Source organism: Marmota flaviventris, chromosome X (genome assembly GCF_047511675.1).
Source record: "Marmota flaviventris isolate mMarFla1 chromosome X, mMarFla1.hap1, whole genome shotgun sequence".
NCBI classification, from domain to species: domain Eukaryota; kingdom Metazoa; phylum Chordata; class Mammalia; order Rodentia; family Sciuridae; genus Marmota; species Marmota flaviventris.
This window is the reverse complement of record NC_092518.1, coordinates 85376054-85389850: the sequence shown is the minus strand read 5'-3', so window position 1 is coordinate 85389850 and position 13797 is coordinate 85376054. Positions and strand designations below refer to the sequence as shown.

Below are 13797 nucleotides of genomic sequence, written 5' to 3'. Positions count from 1 at the left end.
AGAATGGTCAGGCACAAGGAGAGTGGGATTAAAGTAAGGCACATATCTCATGGAATCAAAGAGGAGTTTAAGTGGGTTACCATTGCCAACCCGAACTCCAGTGTCATGAAGACTTCCACAGGAAACTTAGCAGATACCATTTTCCTATCCTTGATTCGAGCCCAAATATAACCAATGCAGAGGTTCTAATTCCTTGGGTGTCACTGTTGAACATGGTTTGAGGAGAAGGAGGCCCATGAAAAGTTAAAATTGACTACTCAGACCCTAGGTGAAGTCTATACCTTCCTTTTGTACTGAGCTCTATAAAATATATAACTTAATATATCCTCAAGGTTCTACTCACTGCTAGATAAAGAAATATGCTAACTGGATTAGTTAGATTACACAGACAATGGCACACTACATTAATAGTACAGTAGAAATTGTGGGCATCAGGATACAGAAGAACTATTTGATAATCATCTTTATAATTCTATTTTTTTCTTATTTTCCTATCTTGTTATATTATGTGAGTTGTGTTATATGATTTTTAATGTCATCTATTTCAATTATGATGTTTTTGATGTGTACCAACATCTCTATATAAAGTGTTATAAGGCAGTGAATTCTTATACTTTAAGAAACATAGTAAGAAATGAATTTAATGATGAAATAATAGTGAAATAAAGGTGTGTTTGTAGGCTAACCCTATCAAAATACAAGAAAATGAGATGAATACAAAGATTTTATAAACAAGTTCACATCAACATATGTCCTCAGGTTTGACACAATTGAGTACTGTGATACATATTATAGAAAAATAAAGTGATACTATTACATAAACTTTATCAGTAACTTATTTTGATTCCCATTATAGAATCTTTAAATATGGAAAACAGGATCTTAAACTTTAAAATATTGTAATATTCTGTTATTTCTAGCAAGTGAAATACTTTAAAATCTCAGCTGACTATAATGATAGGTAATATAAGAGGAACTAATAAATAATAGAAGGTACTAATTTTAAGATTCCACTGTGAGATGGTAGGATTATGTGGTTTTAACCTGGCAACCCTATTAAAAGTAGACAGCGAAGAGAGTTTAGAGCAGTGATATTTTTCTTCTTGTACACATAATTTTTTTAAATAACACACTGATTCTTATTTTTAAAACAGTAGATATTTTATTGTAACTTAAACAAAATTATCTAAAAAGTTGATTTTTCAGAAGATATATCCTTTGAATTCATGTTATGAGATTTTGAATTATAAATTAATGTGACACATCTAGAAATAATCTAAGGTAATCTCACATTATTCCTATCATTTTTATTTGCATAGTAACATTTCCTCTGGCATAATTTGAGATAATACTTTATAAGTAACCTTAATAATAATTCTGCATATGGTTGTAGGATTGTGATTGGAGCTCACAGTTAAAATTATGAATTCCCTTAATTAGTATATTGGTAGTCAAATAGAGTTGGGGATGAGGTATTATAAAATATAAAAAAAATTAAAAATAATTTTAATACTCTCTACAAATGAAAATTAAAACTATTTAGGGTTGAATTGTGTTTTCCAAAATAATATCTTGAAACCCTAGAATGTGATCTTATGTGGAAATAGAGTCATTGCATAAGTACTTACTAAAGATGTAGTTATAATGGATTAGGGTGGACCCTTAATCACATGTGACTGAGGATCTTACAAGAGGAGAATGCCATGTGAAGACAAAAACAAAGTGGAAACAACTTGTGATGACAGAGGGAGATATTGGAGCTATATTCACAAAAGCCATATAACACCTGGGTCTAACAGAAGCTAGAAGAGGAAATATAGCACTCTTCTTAAGGATTCCAAGTGATTACTCTTCTACCAACAACTTGATTTCAGACTTCTAACCTCTAGACTTTGAGAACTAACTTACTGTTGTATTAAGCCATATAGTTTGTGACATTTTTTATGACACTACTGAGAAAAAATAATAAAAAAGTTGGCGACACTTTACAGGGAGTCAATGGAAAATCTTTTAACAAAACAAAGTAATAATTGAAGAAAAAGAAACATAAAAGTGGCAACATGAAAGAGAAACTTCATGGGGCTGGGGATGTGGCTCAAGCGGTAGCACGCTCTCCTGGCATGCATGCTGCCCAGGTTCGATCCTCAGCACCACATACAAACAAAGATGTTGTGTCCGCCGAAAACTAAAAAAAAAATAAATAAATATTTAAAAAATTCTCTCTCTCTTTTTTTTTAAAAAAAGAGAAACTTCAAATTGAAGGTGAATGGAAAACAGCATTGTAAAGCAAGTATAGAAGAAAATCAATCCAAATTTTAACAGTGTGAGTCAAGGTTCAAGCATAATAAGCTATATCAATAACACGATTACATCATCAATTACAGATATCTTCCACTTCATTATGTTTTAAATCTGAAGTCAAACATATTGGAAGACTTACACCACCAAAACAAATTAATTAATATGAAAGAAGGGAAGCAAAACAAAACAAAAACTCTCCATTTGATTTGAGAAGATGGCAAGAATTCCACGAGTAAAAATAAAAGTTAATTCCTGGTAAAATATACATACTAGCCTGCAGAACACTAAGCATGGAAAAAGACAGAATAGGGGTAGTTTCCTGATAAGGATGCATCTATGGTTATATATTAGATTTATAGAGACTTAATACAAGTAACTTTATGAGAATTATACAAAGAAGATATGGTATAGTAAAACCTATCATAAGTTACAAAGAAAATGAAGCAAATGGAAAACAATGTAAGAGTAAATTTAATAAAAAAGAAAATTTAAGAAGATCATTACATGAGAAAACTAAATATTTAATATTTGGGGACATAGATTAGTTTGAATGGAAGATAACTGAGAATAAGCAGATAGAGTAAGAGTCCTCTGCCCTTCCCTAGTCTGCCTTTGCAGGAAATAAGTTCACATTTTGAAGGAGTCACTGGGCATTCTCTACAAGGAGCAGGAAAGCAACCCTTATCACCCGAGAGAGAAGGATGATAAAACCAACATGATTCAGTAAAAATAAACCTTGTTGTACACATTCTCTGTCATTAATGTTCCCCATATATTAATCTACCTACACTTTTTTATCCTTAGAATCCAATCCTCCCTTTTCTTTGTGTAGCTACTGCTCTACAATTTGTCACATATTCTTATAATACTATGTAGCCTCTGACTCTGATCTAACTGCTTTGGATTTTAATCTTTGTGTGTGTATCTAAAGTCCCTCGGTAAATAATAATATCATCATCAAATAGATTAAGCATTTCTTTTTTTCTTTTGTTAACCAGGTTTGTTTTTTTTTGACAGTTTAATTTGCAGGTCCCAGTTACTAAATCTCAGTGGGTAAACAAAAAGTATTTTCCTCTTTTACATATCCATAATTTACCACAATGTCCAACTGGAAGTAAGATTTATGTGGGAAATAGAAATGTTGCATAATAATTGATTCATAAGAATGACTGCATAATGAGGCTGGTGGAGAAGAGTAGAGTAGAAAGGCTACCTGTATAAAATGTTTAATAATAACAAATTGAAAATTCAGTAAATAATCCCTAAACTTAATAAAATATGATATTTGTAAATGCCAGATGAAAGAACTAAACAGTTTAAAGTAGAAAGTTCTGGAAAGTGAGTAGAGATATGGCAGTAGGGAGAGAGAGTTCAGGGAACTGCTTACTTTACACTGTCTAAAAACCAGGCCTACTAATTACTATTTTCCAATAAAATTAAAGCATTCTGTGATTTTTTAGCAATGGCTTGGAGAAAGTGTAGCATAATTTTTAAATGGGTTTTATGAATGTAAACTTCTCTTTCTATAAAGCTTTCTTTAGACCCATACCAGGTATATAACATTTATCTCCTCTGTTTCTCATTTTCAGTAGTTCATTTGTTTAGAGTGCTGACTTTGGACTTTGAAGCCCCTCTGTTTAGATTCAAATACTGGTTATGCCCTATCTGGCTACTTGACTTTCAACAAGATACTTAATCTCTTTATACCCTCAGTTTTATTTATTTATTTAATCTGTAAAATGAGCCAGTGTGGTGGTGCAGGCCTGTAATCCCAGTCATTTAGGAGGCTGAGGCAGGAGGATAGTGAGTTCAAAGCCAGCCTCAGAAAAAGCATGGCACTAAGCAACTAAGTAAGACCCTGTCTCTAAATAAAATACAAAAAAGGGCTGGAGATATAGCTCCGTGATAGAGTGCTCCTGGGTTCAATCCTCAGTATCCACCCTCCCTCCCAAAAAACATGGCATATAATAAACATGACATAAATATTTGTTGTAATTCATGAAGTCAAGTACAAATTTGGTTAATCTGCTCAATTTGCTAGTTACACATAATGTAATCAAATAGTCATTTATTATTTATATTTGCTACCAAAGCTTTTTCTAGACTATATTCTTATAAGTTAATATCCTCTTTAATTAGGTAATTGCTGAGATCAATCTAAGGTTAAAGCAAGCTAAAGACATAAAATACAGAAAAGGAGATATGAGAAAGTAGGGCAAAGGATATAACTTTAAAAATGCAGAGATGCTTAAGGATACTGATGGGTCTAAAGATCCCTGAGATCATCAAGTGTTTTCAATATTATGAATAGGTATGTAATGATGAAGTAGGGTATTTCTAGAAAGAATGAAAGAACAATAAAAAATCCCTTAAGCCATACGTTTATTAAGGGATAATTTACAGAACATATTTTCAAAATAAGGATTCTTCAAAAGGAAGCATACAATAAAAGAATTTATGTTTTTATCTTTAATCATTCAAACAATTATCTGAAAAAGCCTTAATACATTTATAAGATTAAAGGTAAATGTGTTAAGAATAATGAATGAAATGAATGATAAAATCAAATGGGTGAAAATAATGGACCATTTGACAGAAAAAAAAATTGTTTTATGTCATTTAAATTTCCAATGTAATGACTTTTGTATTTGATATTCCACCATTTTAGAACTAATTCAAAATATATTTTAAGTATAGTTAAACTGTAACATAATCTAAGATCAAAATACATCCTACAAGAAATAACAAAATAACAAAGTTTATCAGTTATAAAATCCCTCAAACAATCTTTGTCCACAGAAAAAAAAAATGCCAAATTACTTTGAAATTGAGCTTTTTATGCCCAAGAAAATTTTAGAAGTTACTTAATTGTATTATGTTGGTTTCTTTGTAAGGTGTCATAAATAATATTTTATCTAGTCTTTTCTAGATAAATTTATAGACTATTGTCCTTAATCCTCTGAATTTCTAAAAACCCTAAAAAGTACATGAGTATTAAACACTCATAGTTTCTGAATAGGCTGTGGCCACTTTTGGAAATCCTACTCTGTCCAATTGACCTTTAAGTAGAAAGCAGTTAGTTTCCTTTATTAAAAGAATGCTAAGTGCCTAGAATGTCTCTGTATAAATATCAATAGTGAGCACTTTATAAATTGAAGTAGATTAAATTAAAGGTAAAATAAAGGTGGTGCTATTAAAATAATCCACCCCTCTAAATTGCCAAATATTATTTAAATGGCTGCATTAGAAACGATGGGATGTTTCTTCTTTCCCCTGTTAGGAAATACAAATGGACCACTAACTTGTAAAACTTACTCTTCTAGAAATATGAGCTATTTCTGTATATATGTGATCATATTTCTCAAAAACATGTCATTTCCCTCAAATATTAGCCTCAACCATGTGTAAAATAAACTATATTTTCCCAGTGAACTTTTAGTGCAAAGGAGATATAGTCCTCCAGAAAAATGCAAATTTTTTAGACAGGATTTAAATTAAACCAACAAATAAAACTTTATAAACACGTACATTAAAGAAAAATAAATGCTCTTAGAAAACTATTTACACTCAGAAATAGCCACAACATAAAAGCCATGTTCACTAAAAATCCTGAAAATTTTGACAGAAATACCTGACTTGTGATATAAGGATATGTAGAGACATCATAAATACCTTCAAAAATTTGCTTATTTTTTATAAAAATATAACAATATAAGTTATTTATTCTATGATCCTTTCAAAGATTTACAGAAAATGTACCTGTATTAGCAATATGTAGGCTATTGGAGAAGAGACCAAAAGCATAATAAAAGAAATTTACTTAGCCTATTATATGCAAATACCTCCATATTTAAAAGTATGTTTCCCAAATCTTTCTTGTTTCTCCATATTATGCTAATGAATAAACGCAGTCCTCCCTTGGCATGTGAGGAGGATTGATTCTACGTATTCCCAAGACATATACCAAAATCCAAGTAGCCAATTTTCTTGTGTAATATGGTACAATATTTACATAGAGCCTATATTTATTGTTCCACATAGTTTACAACTGTCTGTATTACTCATACACTGTAAATGGTATGTGAGGAATTGTTACTTGTTTATGGAATGAAAATAAAAGTGTATATGCCATGCAGAATTAATTTATTTGAATATTTGCTATCTGTGGTTGGTAGAAATTACATATGCTGAACTCATGAATATGGAGGGCTAACTAATTTACTTAGGATCAAAAATAAATAATTAAATGAATTATTGTTTGCAAATTTTAAATTATCCAAATATAATTTCAAAGCAGATAAATTTGACTAAATTCTTAGTAGAATTTTAGAGTGTTATATGGACATAGTCTTTTATAAATAAAGCCAACATGTTTGAAATACAATGTGAATTATCAGATTGACTCTTAATAATAGTGCTTAATTAAAAAAAAATCATATATGTGGTCCCCTATTGTTGACTGGGAATAGTAGGGTTGGTGGTTGTTTATGGGCTTGATAAAATCATATAATCATGCTTCAAGAAAACTAATATATAATAATATATAATTGTCAAGCTTCAAGTAAAGAAAATGTATGTACATTTCAAATGTGTTATACTTGGCCAGTGTTTTACAGCTTACATTTTTCTGTGTATAATTTTTAACTTAACATAAGGTTTATGAAATACAACATAAACTTTGAAATTTGTCCTTTAAACTTTCTATCAGAATAGAGGATCCCACTTCTCTTTACAATTATATATGTACAAATTATTACAAGAATAATTATATAGAAATTTTGTTAGAATTTGTGCATAAATTTGTTTCTAGTCAAAGCACCAGAACAAGTTCCTAAGTACTAATTAGCATCTTTTATTCAACACTTAATTTCCCTATATATTATGTGGAAGCCAGCTATGAAACCTAACTGGAAAATGAGTTCATTAAGTTCAGAAGAGGTTGAGGCAGGAGGATCATGAGTTCAAAGCCAGCCTCAGCAAAAGTGAAGCATTAAACAAGAAATAAGTATTAATTAGCCTAAGATAGAAATATAATCTTCTTAGTGATACATGTCAGCTGTTTTAATGTTTGAGAATTGCTAAAATAAGCCATGATACTCTTCTAAAAGCTATATTTATATACTTCTGTGTGTAGTAATGGAAATAAATAAGATATTTAAGAAAGTGATGTCACATATTTGTTGATTTTAAACACAATCATTAACTTAAGTATTTTAAGGAGATATATATATATATATATATATATATATATATATATATATATATATATCTCTCCATAAAATACTGACTTAAATATATATATATATATATATATATATATATATATATATGATCATTTGTTTGCCTTTGAATATATTTGCTCTGAAATTTTGTGTTTCTGAAAAAAGAAAAGAATATTGTAAAGATTAATTCAAATAATGGAATCTTTTCAAAGTATGAGCAAAAGAGGAAATCCTGATGAATTTATCTAATTTTAGTGAGAAATAATATACCACACAAGGGAAGAAGATCTACTCAATGTTGATAATAGCAGTAAATAAAATTAAAAATGTTTCAGAATGCAGTGTCACACACATGTAATCCCAGTGGCTGGAGAGGTTGAGGCAGGAGGATCATGAGTTCAAACTCAGCCTCATCAAAAGTGAAGCACTAAGTAACTCAGTAAGACCCTGTCTCTAAATAAAATTTACAAAATAGGGATGAGGATGTGGCTCAGTGGTCGAGTTCTCCTGAGTTCAATCCCCAGTACCCAATAAAAAAATAAAATGACATTTTGACACATTAAATTGAAATATCTACAAATTTTGAACCATGTGATTTTTTTCTTTTAGTATTAAAAATATTTTTTATTAACTGAAGCTGATCAATTTTCTTAGAAGGGACACAGAGCATACAGTGTATTCTTTAAAACATAAAATTTATAAGCTAAAATAGAAGAGTTTTAGTCTTTAATATAAAAAAAATGTTCATATGAAACTTGGTTTTCCAGCAAGCTTTTGTTTGAGTTATGGACCCAGACAAGATGGGGCTCTGCTGTCTTAAGACAGATGGACCTCACCTGTCAGCCACCAAGGTGACATTTCCCTTAAAAACATTTTATATCATATCATCTCATGTCTGTTAACACAGCAAAGCCCAACATTAAAATTGTATGAGAAGAGAAAATTATCCCTCAAATATCTGCAGCTGACTCTGATGCCCATGGTTTAGTAAATCAAGTGGTAAGTTGGCATCTACATGCAGGCGCTCACCTAATCCCCCATGTGAAGAGTCTCCAGTGCCCAGCTGCAGTCTGTACCTTTACAGAGGCCTTTTTCCTTCTTAGCACAATTGCAAATATGTGTACATAAAATAAGGCCTCACTGCTTACAAATGGAAATATTTCTTAGACATAAAAATGGTTAACTGAAAACAACAGATGTTTAAAAAAATAAACTTTTAGCTTCTGCTCTGCTTTGGTGTTAAATGCTACCTGTAAAGGATCACAGTCCTCTCTTGTTCTAAGGTGAAGTCACATTGATGTCTGCTTTCTGCCCTCCATATAGATGAGAAATCTGGCGCCAAGATAACAATGAATACTCAAGTTGACTTTGTATTTTTTAATGACTGACAAAGGTATTCTTTTGATCTGACTCAAAGTTCTAAGTTACTTCAGGCACTGCTGTTGTGCTCAGATCCAGATCAGTGACCATCTGCTGAAATTCTGCCAGCAACCACTAAAGCTTATTTGTGGGTGAGAAGTCTTCCTTTTCGCTGGAAAATGCTGCATCTTTGTTGATTAACAACCCCTTGGAGAAATTATTTTTATCAGAAGGGGCCTCTGTCTCATCCTTTCTTAGGACAGACTTTGGAGAAGTCAAACAGTGGGAATGCTGGATGGAGATTAGCTTACTTGTTGAGGAGTTATATTTTGTTGCACTGACACTTCCTGAACAAGTGCACACAGATTTATGGTGAGTAATTCTTAACATTTTAGAAGGATTGAAAATACTCATCCATTCCATATCAGACATGTGACCTGGGGCTTCGATTATGAAGTTACTCGAGTAGCAGCACTTGGATTCACAAGAGTCTCTGTCACTCTGACATCCTTCATTCCTGGGGCCACATGAAATCTCAAAACTTTCCATCAGGTCATGACAGTCCACATTCATCTTTTCAGGTGGCTTTGAATCAGAACAGTTGGCCAGGCCTAGGTAAACATTGACATCATGCCACTGTTTTACATCAGGTAAAGATGTGGAAGTGTCCGAGAGCTGCTTCTCTTCATTCTGAAACCTAATTCCACCACCTTTTGGTGATGTTTCTTGGATCTTGCACATTGTGATTTTTTTTTTTTTTGGTGCACTCTGGATTTTTCCACCCAGAGACCAAGACTTTTATTTCTCCATTAAGTATTTGTAAATAAAGATGAGAAAACAATTATACATTTTTCCCAATTCAGTATTAATCTGTAGTTTCTTCCCTTTGCATACCTCACAAGAAATCTTGTCTGACCTATTTTGCTGAGCCAATGTGGTCTCAGATTTTGGGTCCTTAACCAGTGACTTCTGATTTTTCTCCCTCTTAGCATCAACTTTTAGGTGGTTATTGTCAAGGTCTGATAAACATATGTCTCTACTGGATGACAGGGCCTTCAATTCCTCAATCTTTGAAGTATATATTTGTATTAATTACTGAGAATTTTCCACATTGAAACTAAAAAACTGCAGATCACTCTGTTGTTTTACATAAATCTGTCTCAAATTATGCAGTTCTGAATTTGTACATTCTTGTTTTGACTTAGCAATATCCAAGTAACTCATCTTTCCTTGTTTCTCTCTCTACTCATGGTCTTCAGAGAGAAGGGAAGAATGTGTTGCCTTTTGAGCCATTTTCTGAAGCTGCAGTTGAGTCTTCTGAAAGACCGTTTGACATTCAGTTTGATTGAACTCAAAGACTTTTACCTTCTTCATGAGTGATTGATTATTTCAGTTCTTTTATATAGTTCTAATTTGCTGCAATGTTCCTCCAAAGTCAAAACTTTCTGCAAATCCTCTTCCCTTGAAAGAAGTTTTCTTTGATGTATAGCAAAGATATCATTGAGTTCTTTATCTTGGTCTTTTAATTCTCCAATGAGCACCTGTAGCTCCTTTCGTTATTTCTCAAGAGTGGAATGCTCAAATTCTGACCGAATGTTCTGCCACCAGGCTAAGAAGGTTGCCAAATGGATCATAGGTGTCACCTCAGCCTGCAGAGAGAATTGGTGGGATGAGTCACCTGAGAAAGGCCATAGGTGCGCCTGGCCAGAGAGGTGGGGGGGTGACTTGGCCCGCCCCGGCAAGCTTGGCCAAACTTCCCCACCCCATGTGATATTTTTAAAAAGGATTTTATTATACGATAAATCTAAGAACCTTATTATTTTCCATTTTATTTAAATATAGATTAGAATAGTACAAAATATTTCCTCCTATTTATCTTTCTGAATATTGAGGCTATCTCAGCACTGAAATACTTTCTGCCAGAATATCTTTGTGGTAAGCTACACTGTAATTGAAATAACAAATGTATCAGGCATGTAATAGTGTATTTCCATTTTTCCATGTAGAATTCTCCTTAACTGAACACAAAAACGTACAATAAAAATGAACTAGGATGACTAAGTAATTTTATATTATAAAATTATTATGTACGTATTTGGGACCTGATCTTATGACAGAATCTGGAGATTTAAGAATGAACAATATAGACATTGTATCTATTATAATGGAAATTACATTTCAGTGGAAAACAGACCTTGGCTAAATAGTTTCACAACAGTTTTTGAATATTTATGATAAGTGGATCAAATGAAAGAGATTAGGAACAATGAGAATATATAATTTGGGAGCATAACCTATGCAGAACAAAATTTTCATTGATAACTGTAACCAGATATTCCTGTGAGATCTTTGAATTACATTTTTCTATTTGTTGCACAGGTTCTTGGAGATCTTAAGTCATTCGTTGAAAAAAATTAAAATAATTAGCATAATGATTAATGGTTAGTTAAGATTACACCAATTTTCTTCTCTCCAGTTTATGACAATTTCATCAAATAAAAAGAAGGATGATATACTAGTTTTATTCTCCCAATAATGAAGATAATTCATGGATGCTATAGAGCAGCTATAGCCTATTTATTATCATAACCTTTTGCTTAATGTACATTCACTTTAATAGAAAACAAAATGCTTATTAAATATAATAAAAACAACTTGGAAGTTTTTCTCATCTTTATAGTAGAATGAATAAATTGATTTATTGTAAAGAGAAATATTGAGGACTGAATACTAAAATAAGGCTTCACAGTATAAAGATGTAATAAATACATTACTTTTATGTTCAGTAGGGACACTGAGCTGGTTAGTAGGAATGGGACTGAGGACCAGCTAAATGACAGGTGTAATACTTAATAAATTTTTGTATTTGTATTTGATAGATATAAAACAGTTGAAATAAGTAATAGTCTGTGTGAATACATAAAATCATCTCCCATCATTTGTAGGACCAAGACATTAAAACTGAAAAACATAGACAGCATGAAGACATTCCATTTTAAACAAGAATTGTCAAATGAAGGATGATTGTGGATAAAGATAAAGTGCATCACTTCTAGACATTGAAAATTGTTGGATCATGATTGATTTTTTTCTGTATCCAATAAGAATACATTGTTATTATGCTCATTATATTTGAGTTATAGAGAGAAAGGCATTATCAAGCTTATAACTTACTTTTCTTATCAATGGTGAATGTAATGTTAATTAACATGATTGAACAAAAGCCTCAGACCAGTAGTCCCCAGGAAAGAGGTGACATTAAGTGACAACTAATGGGACAATCTAGGAATGCACTGACTGGCAATGTCTCCCTAATGAAGTTATAGACATCACTTCAAAATAAGTGGCATGTGTGTTTAACATTTCTTTCTCTTTTTCATCTAATTGTTTTATATGAGATAAACTTCTTGATTGTCAAGTCTAGAGGGTAAAGTTAATATGAATGCTATTTTGCATACTTAATCTACTTCAAAATACATAAGTTTAAATTGTCAATTTTACACCAAAAAATTCTTCTGCTCATGAGTCACTGCAATGGTTAATCTGAATAGTCAATTTGATTGGACTCAGACATGCCTAGGATTAAGACTCTGGTTCTGTCAATGGGAGTGTTTCCAGAGATGATTTGTATGTGGAACAGGAAAGGGAAGGGCACTCCCTCAATGTGAATGACACTATCCAATAGGCTGGGGAAACAGATCAAACAAAAGGAGAAAGCCATGTGGATGCAAGCTCCATTCTTCTTGAGTGGGTGTGTCTATTGCCTCTACCATGTCCCAGAAACATAGGATCTCAGCTCCTTCACTCTTCTAATGTGTACTCTGGTGAGAAATTCTTCAGGGAGTTTCCATGTCTTCAATCTCTTACTATAACTGCTTCATTGGTCCTGAGACTCCAGCTTGTAGGATTAATCACCACCTCTTCCCCAGCTTAAAGATAACTATTGTAGGTCTTAACATGTCTAACTTGAAGAAAATTTTAAATGCACATGGGAAAATTATATATTCTGCTTGTCAGGTGTAGTATGGTATATGATATTTTAGAACTAATTATTAATAATGTTTCTGAATATTCTTTTAATTATGAATCTTCTGTTTATTTTAATATTTCAAAGTGAAGTATTATATAATCTCTTACTATTATGGGAGAGCTCTCCATTTAGATTTTCAAACTCATCAAAGTTTAATTTGCATATATTTTAACTGATATTTTGTACATATGTGCTTATGCTAGATATTGGTTTTGGTGATTTGTAACAGTTATCATTATATAATATCCTACTAGATTCCTTGTAACAATTTTTACTTGAAGATAACTTTGCCAAATATTAATACAGCCACTTATATTCTAGGTTTTTTTTAAATCTCTTTTTCATGGAATTTCTTTTTTCACCCATTTACTTTCAATCTGTGTGCATCTTTAGATTTCTAGTGATTTTGTTGTGCTCAACACAGATGGGTTCTGTTATTATAAATATATTCTACCAATCTAACTTTTTAAAAAATTTTGAAGTTTAATCAATTTAGATTTAAAATAATGATTGAGATGTACAGTCAGGAGTACTGGTGTTTGCTGCTACTGATGCGGTTGGTGATTGTTGGGTCTGGAGTGTGGAGGTTCTCTGCAGCCTCCTGATTAGTCACCATGCCTAAGGTAACAAAGAGAAGAAGTACAGGAGGTTGGGGGGTAGTCACCAATCTATATAGTAGATAGGCAGCTCAAATTATGAGAAGAGCCCACAAACAAGAAAAAAAATAGAAGTAAAGAAAAGTTGAAGAATATGAAAGCCTTTCATCTCAGTCTTATTGGTGAAAACTACAGTAGTTTTTTAAATCATCTGGATCCCCCAAAAATAGAGTTTTCGAGAAAGATGCTTGTTAATTAGTGAAAAGTATTTAAATAGATTTATAAGTGG

At 31.9% G+C, this 13797-nt stretch overlaps 1 pseudogene; it reads right to left on the bottom strand.

Annotated features, from left to right (window-relative positions):
* Positions 1-8942: 8942 nt before the first annotated feature.
* On the bottom strand, positions 8943-13528 carry LOC114091560 (coiled-coil domain-containing protein 62-like; annotated as a pseudogene).
* Positions 13529-13797: the final 269 nt, after the last annotated feature.